Source organism: Lissotriton vulgaris, chromosome 3_2 (assembly GCF_964263255.1).
Source record: "Lissotriton vulgaris chromosome 3_2, aLisVul1.2, whole genome shotgun sequence".
In the NCBI taxonomy this organism is placed as follows: domain Eukaryota; kingdom Metazoa; phylum Chordata; class Amphibia; order Caudata; family Salamandridae; genus Lissotriton; species Lissotriton vulgaris.
This window is the reverse complement of record NC_141690.1, coordinates 309,031,305-309,053,140: the sequence shown is the minus strand read 5'-3', so window position 1 is coordinate 309,053,140 and position 21,836 is coordinate 309,031,305. Positions and strand designations below refer to the sequence as shown.

The following is a 21,836-nucleotide window of genomic DNA, read 5'->3' as shown; positions in this document are numbered from 1 at the left end:
CTGCAAATTAAAATAGAAGTCTTCGTTCATGCAGGCTCGCGCTTACCTGCAAGTAATTTTCAGCAGCGGACTGCGGACAGCCATCTTAGTGGGGCTGCCAGCGTAATTAACCGCTTAGCTGTCTGACTGCTGCCACTTGCTCATTTTCCAATCGAGGCTCACTGCTTAAAATGAGCCCTGGTACATGGACGCACCGACGTGGTGTGCCTCTGGTGCACCGAAGAAACATGCCAAAGGAAAGCCCGTCTGCACCGGTCCGCGCCAGATGCCAGGCACCCAGGCCTCACGACTCCCAAAGGTTAGTCTACTCCACTTCTGAACTTTGCACTCTTGCATGGAATTTGCATGGAAATGTGGTAGGCAAATGTGGATGCCAAGTTTTAAACACATCTCACCTGGGCTCATTACTAGACCCATCTCTCACACTGCACCCCTGTTAAATGAGTTTAAACTCTTCGGTATTAACTTTTGCTCCTTGGTCCAACACCACTCTGGCATCTTTGACTTCTTTCAGGACAATGCACCTGACTTTCTGTTTCTCACAGAAACTTGGTTGAACCAGTCAATGGCAGCATACCCTGCCTTAGCGATCCCCCTGGCTATTATATGAAGTATTGTAGCAGCACCTGCAGTAGAGGAGACGGCATTGCTGTGATCTGCACAGATATGATCGCTTGCTGCCTGACCCAATGCACTATTTCAGACTGCAAAAGCACCCTCCTAAAAATTTCCCTTAATAGCAACTTTACTTTCTCAGGGCTTCTAATGTATCGTCCACCAGGCCCCTCCAAAGCCTTCAGGGATGAGATAACCAATTTTATTGCACCGCTGGCCATCAAACTTGCCAACTTTCAAATTATTGGGGATCTCAATCTTCAGCTTGATGCTACTGTTGACAGCGATATCAGCAATTTCATAGATGACCTCGCCTCTATGCAGCTACCCCAATTAGTCACCGGTGCCACAAACTCAGCTGGCGACCTTTTAGACCCAGTCTTTTTATCACCAAATACTTTATACAATTTTACACAGTAAATCATAAAAGTTATTAAAAGTCATAAAACACAACAGATCAAAAACCTTAAAACAGTACATCAGATATCACAAAGCAGAGTGAAATGCCTCTGCTAAAAACCTTGATACATAAAACCAAATAGTATAACTAGATAAAAATTGAAGAGGTAAGGTGGCTGGACAGGTGCAAAATTCATAAAAAAGAGAAGGAGATGTATGTACTTGTGATGTAAATAATCACATTTAGGGCAAATAAAACAATTTGTAAAGTATCCAGTGCAGAAGCCATTCCACATATGCAAACTGGTGGTTCCATGTGTCAATGCCATCCTACTAAAATTGGATGGAACACATTCAAATGAAAATCGGACAGTAGTCGTCTGTGCAAGACTGGCATTTCCAGTTTCAAATACAACTATATTTTTTTCATTGATTTCATCATAGCATATTGGGTTCAAGACTTTTTGGTCATCATACATACTGCCCTTTTTTCATTCACATTAGAGCACATTAGATTCTGAGTAAATCACTTAATCTCCCTGTGCCTAACAAAAATGAATGTGTCTATCTGGAACGAAACTGGCGGTCATGTAAAGCGCTCTGATACCGGATATCTTCGAGTTTAGTTTGCACTATATAAAACTCAAACAAAATATATATATATATATACACAGTGTATTAAACATCCCAGCATCTTTCCCCCTAGAAGACTCCAACCTGCTTGCATGTACCACTGGGAGTCAGTCCTGCTCATTAAACTCAGACAAAGGGGCAAATCTGTTACTAAACTGGGTTAACAACAGTATTGGGGCAAGTCGCTTGTCCCACTCTCAGGGATGTACCATTCGGAGTGTCCTGACAAAAACCCACTCTCTTAAGTGGATAAAAATATCCAAATGGGAGTATTTCAATGGCAGGCCTCCTTAAGGGGTTAAACCTAAAGATAGACATAATCTGTGCAACTCTCTGAGGACTTCTGAAGCTAACAACAATGCAGTCATCATGGCCCACTTTATCAGTAACATTAGTATTGTATGCAGATAATACACATTCTTTCACTGTCTGAAAACTCAATGCACAACATGGCCAGCTGTCAGGAATGTTTGCTGTTGTCGAGTGGAGGAACAACAACTGTCTAAGCATCAACGTGAATAAAACAGAAATACTTTGATGAGGCAAATATTTGCATTTCTAGGGTGACCACTGGTAGCCTACTTCCCTTGGGCCTCCTGCTAAGCCCAATGCATCCAAACAAAAACCTAGGAGTCTGGATGGATAACACCATGGCCTCTGTGGCCCAATCCAAATCTGTAGCTAGCACTTGCTTTGGGCTCCTGAGAAGCTTTAAATGCATCCTGGACCTTTGTGACCTACATACCTGACAAACCATCATTCAGGCGGTAATTTTGTCATGGTTAGATCACTGCAACATTCGCTATCAAGGAGCCAACAAATCTATCACAAGGAAACTCCAGCTGGCCCAAACTGCCACAGCTAGACTGTATTCTCCTTCCTCAAATTTTGGTCCGCCTCCGGCCTTCCCCGTAGGCTTCATTGGTTCCTTGTGGACAAGCACATTTACTTCAAGATCCTGTGCATCGCCCATAAGACCCTGAACTCCCATGAGGCTATTATCCTGCACAACCTCATATCACTATAACTGCCCTCATGACACTTGCGCTCAGCCGACCTCAACTTGGCCACTGTTCCTTGAGTTAGGAGAGCAAGAGCTAGAGGCCACTCCTTCCGTGCTCTGGGGCCTTTTCTCTGGAACTCACTGCCTCTCTCCCTGAAGAACATCCAGAATCATCTGCTTTTTAGGAAATCTCTTTAGACATGGTTCTTTTCCATATAGCCTCCCCTCCCCCATATGGTGTTAAGAGTTTCAGCTTCTATGTCCTCGGGGTTCAGCACTGGGAAGCCCCGTTGTTGAGGCAGATGTGTGCTCTAAAAGCCCCTGTAACATAACCTATATCATATATGATATATATGGTGTGTTATCCAAAGCTTTTTATGTTTAGTGATATATAGAGTATATATGTATGTGTGCAGAGTATTATATGGTTTTATTACCATTGTTGATGGTAGACAGGAACATGAATCATGAGTGTGATGAAATAAAATAAAACTGAAGTGGTCTTCCAACTATTGCTGGAGTTGCTTTGCTGTGTAAAGTCATTGTAACATACAATTTGCATGGTGGTAAGCAATGTTTTCCTGTGAATCTTAACTGTACTCTGGTGGTAACATAGAACTTAGCATTTGCAGTGCAGTAATAAATCAGTGAGTGGACATGTATTTCTACACTCAAAGTGCCCAGAATTAAAAAAGAGAATTTCCCAAATGAAGCAGATTACATATAAGAGTCATGTGTGAGAAAATGCCTTTTTTTTACATTGTCACCCCCAATTTTTGCTGAATTTTATTGGAAGTCGTTAGACTTTGCACACTGTGGCAGAGCCCAGTGTATGTGTTCTAATCCCTAAAACATGTAGAAAATTGCCTGTTAGGATGAGTGAAAATGATGTTGAGGTATACCATGATGTGTGGAGGCCCAAGAACGGCAATACCAATAAAAGCAATGTCAACGTATGCCATAACCTATGCCCACATAACAATGTCAATACTCATAAATGCAATGTCAATGTATGTCATAATTCATGCACGCATAACAATGTTGGTACCAGTAGAAACAATGGGCCCGATTCACAGGACTAACTCCGAGCCGGAAGCTCCGCTGGAAGCTCCGCCTCCAAGCCGCAAGCTCTGCCTCCAGGACACATGCTCCGCCCCCAACCTGGAAGCTCCGCCTCCGGGCCGGCATTTCTGGCCCGAGTGCGGATGTAAAGTTAGTAGCCGTAAATCCATTCTGTGAATACCAAAACATAGTAAGTGCATTCTGTGAATACCAAAAGTAATCAGTGCATTCGGTGAATACCAATAGTAGTAAGTTTAGGATTATGTCTTAAGTTAATTCTGTGAATCGGGCCCAATGTCAATGTACGCCATGATCAAGACATGCATAACAAAGTCAATATCAGTAAAGACCACAACGCTATGACAACTGTACGTACAATATTGAGGATATCAGTAAACATGATATCAATGGCTGCCACATTATTCGTAGTAGCTATAACAAACTCATATCATTGCTGTTGGATTCCCCCATGATCACTTCCCCATCAACTCCAAGTCAGAGATATGTGATCAGATATGCCCTGCGACCCCAACCCATTGTTATTGAGTGACAGGTCGCAGGTGGAGTCTCGCTTAGCCCTAAGACTAACGCACACCCAGGGAAAACCCTGATCATTCCCACAGATAGACAGCTACACCACAAACAGATCCAAGGAAGTTGACCCCAATAAAACACATTTTACCATAGGTGTGCGTTCCCCAAAAATACCACAAAGCTAGTTGTCACATGCAAATAGAGATACTCAGCCAATCAGGACACGACATACACACCGCACGAGGTGATCTAGCACTTCCCCCCACTAGACATCTGGACGCATACACACTGGCCAACACTAGCTCTCCCCGAGGTCAAGAGTCATCTGTGTCCCTTTTCACATGAACAAAATTGTTAACCATGACTATGACGCCTTTCAAGGAATTAGTCACTAAACAAGAAAAGAGTGTCCAATGGTAGTATTTAACCACCGTCAGGAGCAGGTAAACAGCTTTACTTAAAGCATTAAAGAAAGCCCTCGCTCACCACCTAGTGATGACATGCTTCATCATCGGGCCCCACAAAAGAGACCGAGTGTCTCTTTTGTGTGCTACAACGCCAGATCTACTGCGAGTTCAGGCAGTGTTGTGCGAAGAAAACTAGTGAGTGGTGAATAGTTAAAATTAGTTAGTAGTGTATCAAAATTTACTTTATTCTAATGATCACTAAGGACTTATTGATTAAAAATTATGTGTTGGAAATTCGTCCACGGTTAATTAAGTGGTAGTTTCCTAGTTATCAGTCGACATGTTTCAGCCACGAAACGGTATGAATTTACCTGGCATTCATCAGGACTCAGCGTGTACTAAACCCTGGTGGTTTGGAATCTCTAAGGCCCACCCTTACCTAGGGAAGTGAAAGTGAAAATTAACCAAAAGGTGTAAAGTGCAAAAAAATTAGGAGGAAATAATGTCTTCCTAATTACTCCTGGTTTAGGAGGATTCCAGACTTACGGTTTCTGCACTTTTTTGGTGTTAAAGATTCACACCATGGGTCACAGGAGGGGGGTGGGAACGTAATTGGCACACCGCCCTCAACGCTCGGCACCCGCTGTGTACCTGCATCTACCCTCAACTGGACCTCGAATATCAAGGAATGCCGACGTGTTTCATTCTACCCACAAACTGTATATATGTGTGGCCCAAACTTCTGTACTTTGAGACTGTATTCAGATGCACCTCTGTCAATACTCTCCCGGCTGATGTTTTTAATGTAACTTTTTCCTGTTTTGACAAATGCCTCTTGTCTTTTCACTTATTTACTGTAAAATCATATTCAAACAACATTTTGGCGAACCAGCCAAGAGAGATTGGTTTATCAAGCCCGACTGCTGCTGAAGGACAAGTACCCCTGCGCAAACAAGATGGGTTAGAAGATGCCCTATTTGATAAGAAGTTCTGCTGAATCTGTATGGCAGAGGTTTGTCTGGAGACAGCCATCACAGGGGAGCAGACTTCATCTGATCCTTAGGCCCAGAATGTGGTTTGTGGCAAACTAGGACAAGCGAGTAGATCACCTTTGCATTTCCCCTAGGCAGCAAGCTAGATAGGGTGAAGTTACCTCCAGAATTGGGACCACTGTGAAGAACACAGGGTACGCTTGCCTCTGGGTGTCAGATATGGATCGCCTGGGCCACTTGGCATGATACAGAGGTTCGCTTGTCTATGGGAGTAAGATAGGGTCAGCTTGGAACATTGGGCCTGACACAGGTTTGCTTGTCTCTGGGTGTCAGATGGGACCACTTGGACCCTTGGGCATGGTACAGAGGTGCGCATAGGCTCTGGGTGTAATCTAGAGCCAGTGTCTCAATCTTCTTTTTTAGTCTCAAAAAGTTTTTTTTGCTTTCTTTTTTACTGGTTGTATCTAAAAGAAGTGAGAGGTGTTATTTACTTGGAGCGCTGGGTGTTAGGCAGTTGGTAGGCATTACCCCTGGTTGTGATATGGGGTGAAAATGTGGTCATTAGGGAAAAATTCAGACCTTGGTGAATAATGTGTAGCTTGTGTCTAGCCAAAAACAGAGTCGATAATTATCAGGTTATCACTTTTTCTCCACACAAACCAGTATTGTTTTTGTCAGCTGAGCAGCTGGTGACAGACTATCAGGTTCACTTTACTCTGTATATTAGATGGAGCATTCCCTCTCCTTGGGCTGTAGGCGCTAGGAAGGGCTAAGGTTTTTGGGACAGAATAATTATATTTTCTCTTTTAGTCTCTTTTAGATTTTTCCATTTATGCGTGTATTGATATTTTGGTGCAATTTGCTTCATGTTTAAATGTTATTTCATGTTTTATGAAATAATAACCATTTCTTCCCAAATCAAAATTTCACATTTGCTAGTTGACTGCTACAAATCAACTCGTACTGTTCTGACTTAACAAATGCCCATTGTTACAGGTTGTTACTGTTTCATTGCATGTGTCTTTGTTTATTGTTAAGTGTTTGTTTACTCAATGCAGCACATTTATAGAGCTTGTAACCAGTAGATGTTTTCGGTGCCAACCCGTGTACACAGTTTTACCCACAATTAGAGTGGAATCCATAATCATTTAAAAAACTCTTGAGATGATCAAAAATTTAGAAAATTCCTTAAAACGAGTTCTCTAAATCCATCATGGGGACCCAACTCAACCTTATGCAAGCTAGGTTCCCCAGACAGGCCCGGAAATTAAGAAAACATTGCCACGAGTGGCATGTCCATACCAAAGCATAAGCCTTTCCGTGGTCTGAAGGGGGAACATTTGATACATACACCACAGAACACACCAAGACGCACATACAGACCAGGTATGCAGGATGGAAAAAGGCTGATCGAGAGGCCCTACTAGAACTATGGGCCGTCTTTAAGGTGGCCCCATCCTACAAGACTATCCCAAGTCTGTAAGCAAGGCATCTGCACCTCCCCCACCATACACCGGCAGGGATGTGCTCTCACAGATGCCAGCCATCACAGCCGCCCCTGTGCTGGGTTACACCAGTCCATTGGACAAGGGGGTTGGTGGACCTCCCCTGTGGCAGAAAGCCACCAGACCTGGGGGGAGGGACCAACCAACCCAGACACAGTCAGCTCCAGCTCAGTTCAATGCCAGGCTCCATCTCCATTTGACCTCTCCACCCATCAGTTGCATCTCATCAGGTCCTCCTGATTGCCCCACAGGGTTCCCTAAGATCAGAGGGAAGATTGTGGACCTCCTGGTAGGGGACTCCACCAGTGAAGGGGAGGACAGAGAGCCCAGTCCTTCATAATCTGACTCCAAGGGGAAGCTGAGAGCTATACTCCTCCAAGGCATGCCAATGGTGCAGAGGAAGCATCAGGGAGTGGATTTAAGGCCAAACAATTGCCTAGAAGAACAACAAGCAGCACTGGGTGAAAAAGGCAACCCAGGGGGGAGTTAGAGGAAAGGTGTCAGGTAAGGATAGAAGATAGGGAGCTCCACCCTGGGAAACCCAGCAAGGAGAGGGAGCCACTACCCCTTCCCTGCAGGGAACCAGGGCTAAAGCTCGGGCCCCACATAGAGATGAGCTCAGGGAAGAATCAGAAGGAAGGAACCCTAACAAAAACACACACATCACCTGGCGGTGCCGTAGGAAAGGATCTGACCAGGAAAAAAGTACTGACTGGAAACACAATTGAGACGCAGAAGGAGCATTACCCACATAAGGCTCGGTAACACAGAGTCCTCAACGAAACCCCCACTCTCATCGAAAAGCGCAGCAGACAAACACAATTCCAGCCATATCCCTGCAGGGCCTTACAGGGTTCCAAGAACAACCCTCCAACCACCTCTGGCATCTCTTGTTAAATTAGCAACGATCAGATCATAGGTAAACACCCACTGGAACCCGAACAGGGTAGCCTAAAAACAGCCCAAAATTATCAACCCTACCAGAAGAGCAAGCAGCAGCTCAACCCAATTAGAGAAAACCTCATTCCAAACCACGTGCAGAGACCCAAGGGACATGCACGGGTCAACAGAAATATTGGCCTAAACATCAAGCATGCCCTTCCGCTGCACAACTACAAGCAGCACGTGGAGGTCGAAAAGACACCTCTGCACTGATTAAAACATCACACCTTTAAACAGAGCAGCCCACCAAGGAAGAGTACTGTCCCCACTGTAGCAAGGAGAGGGGGGTAACCAAAATACACACAGCACTAAAATCAGCCTACACTAACCATTCCCTGAAAATCCTAGCACCTCCTTCCAATATCCCATTAGGGAAATTCGCTCACAGTAAAACCATCAAGTGTATCGGAAAAATATAAACGCAGGAATTTCCCAAACAACTGCTATTTCCAAGCTAATCAACAAAGCACAGCTCTTATCCTGCAGGTCTGCGATCGAGCTGCACGTGGACCATCATTGCCGCGTCCGCCACCCCTCCGATCACAGCTTTCAAAAGGACTTTCACGAGACCAACCGCTCAAGTACCAAAGACTATCAATTGACTTTAATACCATTTTTTAAGTTCAAAAAGACTTTATTAGGCATACCATTTTTGCAGTGTCATTTTTTGTACTGCATCAAGGCGAGGCATCTCTGGACACCCAGATGACAGACATCTCTCCTGAGGACGATCCTGCAGCCTACGAATGTTTTCTAAGTTACATATTGTTGTACATGCTCTATTTAGCCGGGGTGTTCTCGAGCTCCTCCAGAGCTAGAAGGATGCCTAGTCTCATCAACTCGACTTCAACATTCTCGCAATGCATGCGCAGAGACCTCTCTCACCTCACGTACACCTATACTGACCCAAAGCTAGCATTCCTCACGCACTACACGGCACACTACCACACACCACCTGGTGCCAGCACATGACTGCTGTAGGCACTCAAACAACAAACCGATCACACAACATATGTTCCCTGATACCCCACGCCTCCCCATTCCATATCCACAAAATGACACCCCGGGTCCCATTCACTGATTGCTCCTTGAAGTTAGTGAAGGATGTAATGCACTTAAATAATGTAATGTACTTAAATATATCAGATCTGATTACAGCAGAAAGGATTGGCAGATTATCTATAACGTGGAAATAAATAAGGCAGAAGGGAAAGAAAGAAAGAAAGAAAGAAAGAAAGAAAGAAAGAAAGAAAGAAAGAAAGAAAGAAAGAAAGAAAGAAAGAAAGAAAGAAAGAAAGAAAGAAAGAAAAAGGAAAGAAAGAAAGAAAGAAAGAAAGAAAGAAAGAAAGAAAGAAAGAAAGAAAGAAAGAAAGAAAGAAAGAAAGGAAAGAAAGAAAGAAAGAAAGAAAGAAAGAGAGAAAGAAAGAAAGAAAGAAAGAAAGAGAAAGAAGGAAAGAAAGAAAGAAAGAAAGAAAGAAAGAAAGAAAGAAAGAAAGAAAGAAAGAAAGAAAAGAAAGAAAGAAAGAAAGAAAGGAAAGAAAGAAAGAAAGAAAGAGAAAGAAGGAAAGAAAGAAAGAAAGAAAGAAAGGAAGAAAGAAAGAAAGAAAGAAAGAAAGAAAGAAAAGAAAGAAAGAAAGAAAGAAAGAAAGAAAGGAAAGAAAGAAAGAAAGAAAGAAAGGAAAGAAAGAAAGAAAGAAAGAGAGAAAGAAAGAAAGAAAGAAAGAGAAAGAAGGAAAGAAAGAAAGAAAGAAAGAAAGGAAGAAAGAAGGAAAGAAAGAAAGAAAGAAAGAAAGAAAGAAAGAAAGAAAGAAAGAAAGAAAGAGAAAGAAGGAAAGAAAGAAAGAAAGAAAGAAAGAAAGAAAGAAGGAAAGAAAGAAAGAAAGAAAGAAAGAAAGAAAGAAAGGAAGAAAGAAAGAAAGAAAGAAAGAAAGAAAGAAAGAAAGAAAGAAAGAATGAAAGAAAGAAAGAAAGAAAGAGAAAGAAGGAAAGAAAGAAAGAAAGAAAGAAAGAAAGAAAGAAAGAAAGAAAGAAAGAAAGAAAGAATGAAAGAAAGAAAGAAAGAAAGAGAAAGAAAGAAAGAAAGAAAGAAAGAAAGAAGGAAAGAAAGTAAGAAAGAAAGAAAGAAAGAAAGAAAGAAGGAAAGAAAGAAAGAAAGAAAGAAAGAAAGAAAGAAAGAAAGAAAGAAAGAAAGAAAGAAAGAAAGAAAGAAAGAAAGAAAGAAAGGAAGAAAGAAAGAGAGGAAGGAGCAGGGGAAGAGCATGGAGGGGGGAATAAAGGAAAAAGGAGATAAAGAGACAAATGGAAATGATATGCTGAGACAAGCAGAGAGGAGACAGTTAAAGAGAGAGGGAGAGACAGGGCCGGAGTGGTCGACTTTGTGAGAAGGAGGTGAAAGGCTTAAATTAGTTCGAAAATGAGGCAATATTGTTTGCCAATGCCGAGCAACTGCGTGTTCTCACTTAACACATCCCGTTGGCCGCCGCGCGCTCTGTGGTTTGCTTCTGTCAACAGACCACAAAGAGCACCGTGTAGCTCGTTAAAACCAGCTAATTATGTTCCCTGGATGTGCTTGTGTGTGTTTGTCTACGAGCTTTGGTGGCTGTGTGCATGCATGGTTATCAAGAGGATGAACAAAACAAAGACAGTGTAATCCCAACAGCAGCCTCGACATGGATACTGTGGGATGGGACAAGGGTTCCCTGGCTGAGGGGGCACATCACAGAGCAGGACAAGGCCCCCCAGCCTCTCTCTATGCATTAAACTACACGTGCAAAGAGGCTCTTTACAGGGGTGCACAGGCTTGCAATGTGCCATGCAATGTGCCATGCTGCGGTGGTGAGAGATAGGCTCACAAAAGCAGAGACTTTTTAACCCCTTGGGCGCGGACGCGATTCTGCTCCTGTGCGGCACATTCCGATCGCGGGTGCGGTCATGACGGCCGGGAGCGGTCATCAGCACACGAGCACTGTGTGCCATGACGGCTCCCAGCTGTCATCAGCATGGAAGGGGGAGAAGGCACAGTTGGCCATTGCCCTGGGTCCCTTTCTTCCCTCCTGGGAAGAAAGTGATCTTTCTTTCACCTCTCTCTATTCCAGGGCTTCTCAAACAGTTTTTAGAACAACAAACTTTTACGACCCACCTTGCTCAAACAAGCACTACATTTGCACCGACAGTTTTACTGATGAAACTATATTACACACACACATGATCATGTGTGGAAATCAGGGTTCAGTGAATATTTATCATGCGTGCATCACCAATTAATGTTCCTTGATTTCTTTTGACCCTATTAAAATCTTTGTTTCCATCACACTTCAGAATTGCAAAAGAAATGTGCTTCATTTGTGCTTTTCAAACTATTGAATGTAAACAGTTCTTTTACACAAAATTACATTTTTTGTTATGTTTCAAGAAAATAAATAAAATCCAACAGCCTTTCACTCATTGTACCCCAACGAGTTGTCACATAATTCACTTTACTTTTCTTTCCCAGATGGCAAAGTGAGAGAAATGTGTAAACACCAATCCCCAAGTTCAAAAATAAGTAGCAATTTGTCAGAAGACATACCCTGACGTTTGACCTCTGTCTGTGAAGCCATGAAATGTGACAAAATAATGTAAAGACATCTTTATTTATTGATTGCACTTACAAGACCCACCTAAAAGCTTGTCTATTCTGTTGCACCGTCTAAACATCTCCTCCTCTCTCTATCACTGACCCTGTCTCATTGCCCCTGTCTAAACATCTCTCCCTCGCTCTGTTACCGACTCTGTCTCTGTCATCATAGGAGTCTGGGTAAGCCATATTTCAACTGTTTTTAGCTGATCCTACTAAAGATGAACATATGGTTTAGTATTCTTTGCCATCACGCCACGAGTTAGCAGGGAACGGGCAATATAATCACAATGTGGTCTGTACTGGGGCCTCCAAAACATGTCTTGCTCGCGCCCACAAGTCCTTCACATGGCACCGCAGAGAATCAGACATCAAAAAGTCAAGATTAATACTTTGAAGGGGCGTGTATGCTGCTGGGTGCACTTCACGGGGGTGACAGCCGCCTGCAGTAATTAAGTTGATATTCAGTTAAATAACCCGCGCTCATGCGCACGTGTTGGGGAGTTCGAGCAACGTCACGCGCCAGCTCTGTCACTCGCAGTGCCATACCAAAGAGTGTGCCCAATATGTCCCTCTCGCGGGGTCAATGGGGGACCCGGCCCTCCCCGAGTCATCCAGTCCCCAGCAGGGGCGGGTCTCTGCCTCTTCTGTGTGCGCCACAGCACGCGCTGTCTATGCACGTGCTGTCAATGCACGCGCAGGGGCTGAAAGGAGGGCGCAAAACGAGGCAGAGAGGGCAACAGGGGGTGGGGGTCACAGGGCCAGTGATCGAGGGCAGAGCAACAGTAGGTGATCAGGGTTTAGTGTGCTCCTCAGGGCTCTGGGCCCCGGTGCCACTGCACCGGCTGCACCAACGGAAGCTACGCCCCTGATCGAGAAGGGGCATGCAATGAGCCACGGGAAGAGGCGGCAAAGAGCAGCTGACAGGAGAAGGCAATAAGGAAGCATGAAGTAGGAGAAGAAAGTAGGAAAGGAGGCAGGCAGTAGGAGAAGAAAGTTGAAAAGGAGGCAGGCAGTTGGAGAAGAAAGTAGGAAAGGAGGCAGGCAGTAGAAGAAAGTAGGAAAGGAGGCAGGCAGTAGGAGAAGAATGTAGAAAAGGAGGCAGGCAGTTGGAGAAGAAAGTAGGAAAGGAGGCAGGCAGTAGAAGAAAGTAGGAAATGAGGCAGGCAGTAGGAGAAGAAAGTAGGAAAGGAGGCAGGCAGTAGGAAAGGAGGCAGGCAGTTGGAGAAGAAAGTAGGAAAGGAGGCAGGCAGTAGAAGAAAGTAGGAAAGGAGGTAGGCAGTAGGAGAAGAATGTAGAAAAGGAGGCAGGCAGTTGGAGAAGAAAGTAGGAAAGGAGGCAGGCAGTAGAAGAAAGTAGGAAATGAGGCAGGCAGTAGGAGAAGAAAGTAGGAAAGGAGGCAGGCAGTAGGAAAGGAGGCAGGCAGTAGGAGAAGAAAGTTGAAAAGGAGGCAGGCAGTTGGATAAGAAAGTAGGAAAGGAGGCAGGCAGTAGAAGAAAGTAGGAAAGGAGGCAGGCATTAGAAGAAAGTAGGAAAGGAGGCAGGCAGTAGAAGAAGAATGTAGAAAAGGAGGCAGGCAGTTGGAGAAGAAAGTAGGAAAGGAGGCAGGCAGTAGAAGAAAGTAGGAAATGAGGCAGGCAGTAGGAGAAGAAAGTAGGAAAAGAGGCAGGCAGTAGAAGAAAGAAGGAAAGGGGGCAGGCAGTAGAAAAGGAGGCAGGCAGTAGGAGAAGAAAGTTGAAAAGGAGGCAGGCAGTTGGATAAGAAAGTAGGAAAGGAGGCAGGCAGTAGAAGAAAGTAGGAAAGGAGGCAGGCAGTTGGAGAAGAAAGTAGGAAAGGAGGCAGGCAGTAGAAGAAAGTAGGAAAGGAGGCAGGCAGTAAGAAAGGAGGCAGGCAGTAGGAGAAGAAAGTTGAAAAGGAGGCAGGCAGTTGGATAAGAAAGTAGGAAAGGAGGCAGGCAGTAAAAGAAAGTAGGAAAGGAGGCAGGCAGTTGGAGAAGAAAGTAGGAAAGGAGGCAGGCAGTTGGAGAAGAAAGTAGGAAAGGAGGCAGGCAGTAGAAGAAAGTAGGAAAGGAGGCAGGCAGTTGGAGAAGAAAGTAGGAAAGGAGGCAGGCAGTAGAAGAAAGTAGGAAAGGAGGCAGGCAGTAGGAAAGGAGGCAGGCAGTAGGAGAAGAAAGTTGAAAAGGAGGCAGGCAGTTGGATAAGAAAGTAGGAAAGGAGGCAGGCAGTAGAAGAAAGTAGGAAAGGAGGCAGGCAGTTGGAGAAGAAAGTAGGAAAGGAGGCAGGCAGTAGGAGAAGAATGTAGAAAAGGAGGCAGGCAGTTGGAGAAGAAAGTAGGAAAGGAGGCAGGCAGTAGAAGAAAGTAGGAAAGGAGGCAGGCAGTAGGAGAAGAATGTAGAAAAGGAGGCAGGCAGTTGGAGAAGAAAGTAGGAAATGAGGCAGGCAGTAGAAGAAAGTAGGAAAGGAGGCAGGCAGTAGGAGAAGAATGTAGAAAAGGAGGCAGGCAGTTGGAGAAGAAAGTAGGAAAGGAGGCAGGCAGTAGAAGAAAGTAGGAAATGAGGCAGGCAGTAGGAGAAGAAAGTAGGAAAGGAGGCAGGCAGTAGGAGAAGAAAGTAGGAAAAGAGGCAGGCAGTAGCAGAACAGGTAGAATTCGAACATGCGACAGGACTACATGTGCCAGCGAGCAGCATCGTGGGCATGGGCGAAGGCAATGGAAGAGGGGGCAGTGACAGAAGGCAGTTGGCAGTAATTGAAGACAAAGGAAGAGTAGGAGATGAGGGTAGCAGGGGAGAAAGCAGGCAGAGCAGGCATCAGGATATCAGAGCAGGAGGCATGAGAAGGCAGATCGTTGGTTGTATGGAGGCAGTGACAGCAGGCACAATGGCAGCTGGTAGAATGAGAGCCTGGCATAAACGAGCCGGTGCCAGGGAGCACGGGCAGTTAGATAAGGTAGCAGAAGTGCAGGCAGTAGGGTAACGCAGCGGGAGAGTAGGGAACGTGAGCAGGCAACAGGAAAACATGCTGCGAACGAGCAGGCTTACAGGAAGAGTCACAGGGAGCAGGTTAATAGGAAACCCCAAGCAAGAGAAAGAGAGGGCAATAGGACAGAGGGTTGAGGGCAGGCCCGCAGGGGATGAGCAGCAGGGGGGAAGCGGGTGCGCACACGGGTCGCGCGGGGGCAACAGCCTGATAAAAGATGGAATGAGGACAGAGAACGAGCAGCCATGGGTAAGAGGGATGCCAAGGGTCACGGGAGGAGCAAGCAGAGACCAAACTACCGGAGAACAGGTGTCAAGAGCAGGCAGCAAGAACAAGCAGCAGGAGAACACGTGGCAGCGGGCAACAGACTGCAAGAGGAGAGTCTGGGACTGGCATCGGAATAACCAATGGCGGGGCCAAGAACCAGGGAAGAACCGAAGATGGAGGGCAGATGCCAGGGAAGAAGGAAGACAAGGGGCAGGTGCCAGGGAGGAACCGAAGACGAGGGGCAGGTGCCAGGTAAGAGCTGAAGACGAGGGGCAGGTGCCAAGGAAGAACCGAAGACGAGGGGCAGGTGCCAGGTAAGAGCTGAAGACGAGGGGCAGGTGCCAGGGGTACGGGTGAAAACATGGGCAAATACCTGAAAAGAACCGAATATAGAGGGCAGATGCCAAGGAAGAGCTAAAGACGAGGGGCAGATGCTAGGGCACAGCTGAAAAAAAGGGGCAAGTACCAGGGAATAACCGAAGATGGAGTAGGTGCCAGGCACAGCCGAAGACGAGGGCCAGGTGCCAGGGAATAGTTGGAAACAGGTGAAAGTGCCCGGGATGAATCCGAAGGAGGAGTAGTTGACAGGATGAACAGAAGACACGGGGCAGGTACGAGGGTTGAACTGAAGACGAGGGGCAGGTACGAGGGTTGAACTGAAGACGAGGGGCAGGTACGAGGGTTGAACTGAAGACACGGGGCAGGTACGAGGGTTGAACTGAAGACGAGGGGCAGGTACGAGGGTTGAACTGAAGACGAGGGGCAGGTACGAGGGTTGAACTGAAGACACGGGGCAGGTACGAGGGTTGAACTGAAGACGAGGGGCAGGTACGAGGGTTGAACTGAAGACACGGGGCAGGTACGAGGGTTGAACTGAAGACACGGGGCAGGTACGAGGGTTGAACTGAAGACACGGGGCAGGTACGAGGGTTGAACTGAAGACACGGGGCAGGTACGAGGGTTGAACTGAAGACGAGGGGCAGGTGCCAAGGAAGAACTGAAGATGCAGGTGCCAAGGAAGAACTGAAGATAGGGGGCAGGTGCCAAGGAAGAACTGAAGATGCAGGTGCCAAGGAAGAACTGAAGATAGGGGGCAGGTGCCAAGGAAGAACTGAAGATAGGGGGCAGGTGCCAAGGAAGAACTGAAGATAGGGGAGGCGCCAGGTAGATGGCAGCAAAAGGTCAGAGGATGACAGCGGGAGAACAGATACCTAGAGGGAAGACTGGGGGAGACGAGGGCAGGAACTGGGCAGGGGTGAAGGCAGGAGGTGGGCAGAGATGCAGGCAGCAGGAGACAGGCTCGCAATAGGAGAGAGAGTACCGGGTAGTAGGAGAACGGATGACAGAAGAGCAGGCATTGGGGAGCGGGCACTAAGTGAGAGAATGTAGTTGGCGAGGGAAGCAGGCGGCGGCATAGCAGGCACTAAAGAGCAGGTGGATAAAGAGCGTGCCACGTGAATCAAGGGAATACTCCGCACCGTTTAATTTTGCACAGAGCAGGCACTAATAGAGCAGGCAGCCCGGCGCAGGCGTCGCTCCACTGCTCTTTGTCTCATCCCAGCCCGCTGACGAGGCTCCGGCAGCGGGGGAGCGCAGCCGGCTCCTCCGCCGGCACCATCAGCTTGAACCCCTCTCCCGCTGCCGGCGAGGCCTAGGATGCGAGGAAAGCCTTCCTCCCGGGCACCGCTGCTCTCCCCAGTGCTTGCTCCAGGGCAGTGCCCATCCAGAGACTGGGCAGAGGGGCACAGCCGACCCACAGAGCCCGCGGCAGGTGCACGGACACACGCTGCCCTCGCTGCGAGGGCACCCCGGTCCACCTGCACCCGCTACTGTCAATGGGCCATTACCGGCGGGAGGCACGTGAGCCATGCCGCCCCCGCCGAGGGATGGAGAGGACTGGGAGGCAGTGTGGACCCAGGGACTGGGCAGGAAGGCAGGCGCACAGCAATAAGCTTATCCCATGTAGCATCAATGGACGGGTGGCGGATGCCGGGAGGAAGGGGGATGCAGTGGATGCACTCACCTCTCGCTGGTGGTACTCTCCTCCCAGTGAAACGGGTCCCAGCAGCAACACTTCTCCCAAATATAGGCGTGTTATCCCCCTGCGTGCTCCTGCACAAGGTATGTCCTCCGCAGACTCCCCAGGAAGGTGCTCGACTGATGTCCAAAGCTCAGCGGCGTCCCTGTGCGCCCTGGTCCCTCCGTGCCACCCTTCAGCCTGGTCCCGTGCCCGTGCACCGCTGGGTATTCTGGCGTGCCCTCGTGCGCCCCTGTGCTCCTCCTGCGCGCCCCGGTTCTCTCGGCTGCCACCGTCCTCTCCTCTCGGATACAGGAGCTGACCCAGCTCCTCTGGCAGATAGTGAGCGAGGACCAGTGATACAATGGAGTGACAGGGGGGCGAGGCCGAGACGCGCGTGCGCACGCGGCGCAGGGACGATGCGCGAGGCTGTGCCCTGGGATGGATGGCACAGAGTGAGGTGCTCCCCCCGACAGTGGGTGGGTGCAGTAGGACAGGGTCGGGGTCAGGGGCACAGCACTGCCTGCTTTTTTAACTGTCGTTCTGTGCAGGACGAGGCTGGTAATCGAAGGTCAGGTGCTCTGTGTAAATGCTACTGCTTGCAAATATTGAGTGGAGTACTGAGCATGCGCAGGCCGGTGGGCATGGAAACGGCTTTACAAAGCTGGAGAGGCAGGGGAGAGGAGGTGACAGCCAGGGTGAGCAGTCAGAGGAGAGAGCGCAAAGAGCAACAGAGGGGCCGAGCAGAGTCTAGAGACAGAGTAACACTACAATGGAGAGGTGAGATGGGGAAGAGCGGCACGAAAGAGAGAAGGCAGGTGGAGTGCGACCAGCAGGTAGAGTGTGAAGGCTAGACAGACGCAGAGAGAAAGAAACTTCAGTCAAGTACCAGCCCGGAGTGGAGAGAGGTTACAGATGAATAACAAAGAAACGCGAAAGGAAACACGAACATGATTGGGAGTCAGGGTCGAGGTGGAATCTGGCACAATGGAGCCCGCGCAGAGAATGCACACAGGGAGGAAGGGTGCACGTGAGAAACTGCAGCCTCAAATGTCTTACTCCCTCTCCCTGGCAGTGCTAGAGTAAGAAAAGAGACAGGCAGGCAGTGCTTAATTTGAGCCGGTGGGGGACACCCGTACTTATTTTGGGGGCCCCGCACTTATTTCGCCCCACATCACACATTTCCCGAGGCCAACAGAGGGAAAAACAAACAAAACAAAAAGATGGAGGAACAGAAAAACAGCCGCAAAGGGAGAAAGCAGACACCTTTAAGAGTGAGATAACTTGTCAGGGTGTGCCTGGCAGTGAATTAAAGAGACCCGAGTTGGATTCGGGACTGTGTACCCTTGCCATTTGAACTCTTGACATTTTATAGTGCCAGCTGCGAGTGTCTTACCTGTGCTTCGAGTACCAGCACCTATTATTGTACAAATAAAGCACTGCAGGCAGGGTGTTGAGTAGGTAAGTACCACTAAGAGCCAGCAAGATATTTTTAAAGAAGGAAGTTTATTGTGGAAATAGCAGGTGACCACTTCCTGCAGATCCAATCTCCGGGAAATCCAAACCGCATCCGAAAGCTGGGTTGTGGATGCCATGGAAAAGGATTGTGGGGCGTGAACTTGGGTCAAACATACTCACATATGAATTTAAACAATGCTGCTCGTGATCATACTTGTGATACTGATGTAAACAGACATCGTGGTAATGCATACCGCTACATAATCTTCACCTATATAGACAGAACAACAAAATACATGTAATGCATAGAAAAGTCCTTATACTGAGTAGGTATGGAAACATTGGGAGCACTTCTAGAGTGTACCGAGCATTACCATCAGGCTCAGTAGAGGAATAGTTAACAATTTCTTTAGCAATATCTGAAGAAAAATTCTCAGGAGTCACACTTGCAGAAACTCCCTCAGTGGTGTTTACACTTGTGTTTGATGATGACATTTGTGGAACAGAAACCGGCAGATATGCATTAGCGGAAGAATTACTGTCTTCAAAGTTAAACCAGTTTTCAAATTCCTGAAGTGTGTTTATCAATATCAACTGCTTATTCAGGCATCAATTTTAATAGCAGTCTTTTGCTCCACCAACCTTTCACTTGCCCCAAACTGCTCCTTTAGAAGTTTTTCCAATCTCAACAGGTTCAGAAAACACAGATTCTCCCTTTTTAGGTCGAGCCTAGCGTTGCAGGGCAGGCACTGCTCGCTTTGCGAGACATGCCGTATTCAGTATAGTGTGGAAGCTTTGTGGAAGCTCCGCCCACTCTCCCCTCTCTCTGCCCATCTTTTTCATTGGCTTAGGTTCTAAATGCTATCTTCCGATTGGTTTTAGGCTTGTTAGTCTCTCCCCATGACAGCCATGTCGTCATTTGTATCCTTCCAGGGCTTCTGGCCCCTTCATTCCGAACACTATTTTCTTCCCGTCCCCCCCGCAATCCGTGACTTCTTGGGGCACCCCACACCCCTCCCGCGCACTCCTGGTCATGCCCGCACCCCGTACGCACTCCCGTTTCCAATGCAATCAGTCTCCCGTAAATGCAAGTCCTATTGCATTGCAAATGCTTGTTTACTCTATTAGGTTGTTTAAGTAGAACCTAGTAATTTTTCTTGAACTCAACACATTTCACAATATGTGTGTCATCATAATACCATTTGTGTTTTGTTTGTGCAGCATCCACTCTATGTTTTATCAATTTGGTAATGTCACAATGACACATTTTTTCTTTGAGCATTGTGTCCTTACCCCAATCCGGACACCCATCTGCTTTGGGTTTCCTTTTTCATAATAGAAGAAAAGGAGAAACACCAGTGGTAGAATGTGGGGGAAGATCGTATGCTCATACTTTTTGTTTCAAGAAATCTTCATCAGGTACCCCACTTGTCAAAGCAGACTGTATATCTTCTAAAAAAACAATTTGCTCTCTCTACCAGACCATTAGAAGTTGGTGAGTATAAAGCCACCTTAAGATCTCTGATATGCTGTTTGTGTACAAATTCTTTCATGTGTGAAGAAATGAAATGAGCGCCATTGTCAGTAACCAAATCGCTAGGGTTGTTCATTTTCAAAGACTTTGCTTTGAAAGTTTACTGCAGTCAAAGTGTTCGCTACTGGAACAAAATCAAAAAAAAAATTGAAAAATAATCAACAAGGACTATTAAAAATATTTTGTCTGATGGTAGTAAAAGAAATAGCCCTGCAAAACCTAGAGCTACTTTTGACCAAGGTTCTTCAGGATAAGGTACCACATGTAATGGTGTGTTCTGAGTAAACCAGTGTTTGTGTGAAAGAAAAACAAGTACTGCAGGAAGATATCCAGTTGGCCACTTGAGAATCAAGAGAGGGTCACCAAAAATATTGTTTTTAATTTTTGGACGTGGTCCCAACCCGAACATTACATTGATGGGCTGCCTGGAATAGTTTGGATCTTATGGCAGCGGGAGGAATGGTAAAATAATTGCGACAAAAGCAGACCATAACCCACTGGCTACTTGTGAGAAGAGTCTAAGGGGAGCAGCTAAAGACCTTTCCTTGGGCCATCCTTTTTTAACAAACTCCATAACCAGAGATAAAACGTCATTTTCAGCAATGGCAGACAACCAATTTTCATGAGAAATGAGCTCAGACGTACTTAAATTATCATCTAAAGTGGCAACTACTGATTGAACTTCTTCATACTCCTCAGTGGAGTTAATGTCCTGAATTCTTATTCTAGATAATAAATCCGCTCTTGAGTTTCTGTTACCAGGAATATAATCAATTTTGTAGATGTACTTTTGTAAGTGTGAAAGAAGTCTAACCATTATAGAAGACGCTTTTCCAGAGCCATTTCCATTAGGTATAAAAATTAAAGGATTATGATCAGTAAAAAGAACAAAACTCATACCCAAAAGGTAAGTTTTGAACTTTTAATTAGCATAGGAGCAGGCTAATGATGCTCTCTCATTAGTGCTGTAGCGAGACTGAATTTTTAAGGGATCGTGAAGCAAAAGGTACTGTGTGTTCATTGTTTTCATAACATTGTGATAATACAGCAACTACACCAATCTACCAACCACCATGAATTTAGTATTGAGTTTAAAAGCTGATAGAGTAGGAACATTCGTAATAACATTTTTGATTGTGGTGAAAGGTTGGTCAGCTACATCATCACAAAGAAATTCCAAAACATTTTGTAACAGCTTTCAAAGACATTGCACAATCATAGCATAACCTTGAATGGATTTAGAATAATATTCACTCATCCCAAGAAAAAATTTCAAAGTATCTTATCTTTGGGAGGAGCAACACCTTGTATGGCTTGTACCAATTAAATCTTGGGATATATACCAGAGTCAGATATATGATGTCCTAAATATTCCAATTCAGTTTTGAGTAATTACATTTCTCAGGCTTAAGTGTGATGCCCATGCCCTTGAAAACTTCTTACATTTTTTTTAAAGACGTCTTTATGCTCCATCTCCATTCTTGAAAATATTAGGACATCATCCTGATAAGCTTGTGTGCCTGGAATGTTAGATAAGATGGTGTCCATTAGATTTTGAAAAATGGTTACTGCAGAAGCAAAAACCAAATGGGAGCCTATAAAATGTATACGCTCCTAGAGGGGTGATACATTTTGTGAGTTCTTGGGATTCTTAAGTGAGAGGGAATCTGATGATAAGCGAAGCAAAGATCTAATAAAGAAAGGAACCTAGCTCTGCTGATATTAGGAAGCAAATCATTGAATTTGGGTAAAGGGTGACAGTAAATCACCAGATTCTTAATAAGTATGCGTAAATCTGCACATATTCTTATGTCTTCATCCTTTTTGCGAACTACAACAATGGAGCTGATCCATTCTGAGTAATCAGTCTATCCAAT

At 46.0% G+C, this 21,836-nt stretch overlaps 1 protein-coding gene across 1 annotated transcript in view; it reads right to left on the bottom strand.

Moving 5' to 3' along the window:
* Positions 1-17,150, bottom strand: part of LOC147725764 (catenin alpha-2-like) — a 948,019-nt gene extending 930,869 nt beyond the window's left edge. Inside the window, exon 1 of the mRNA XM_086964589.1 lies at positions 16,974-17,150. The gene's annotated coding sequence lies outside the window, so the exon portion shown is untranslated. The remainder of the gene's footprint in view (positions 1-16,973) is intronic.
* Between the last annotated feature and the right edge of the window lie 4,686 nt (positions 17,151-21,836).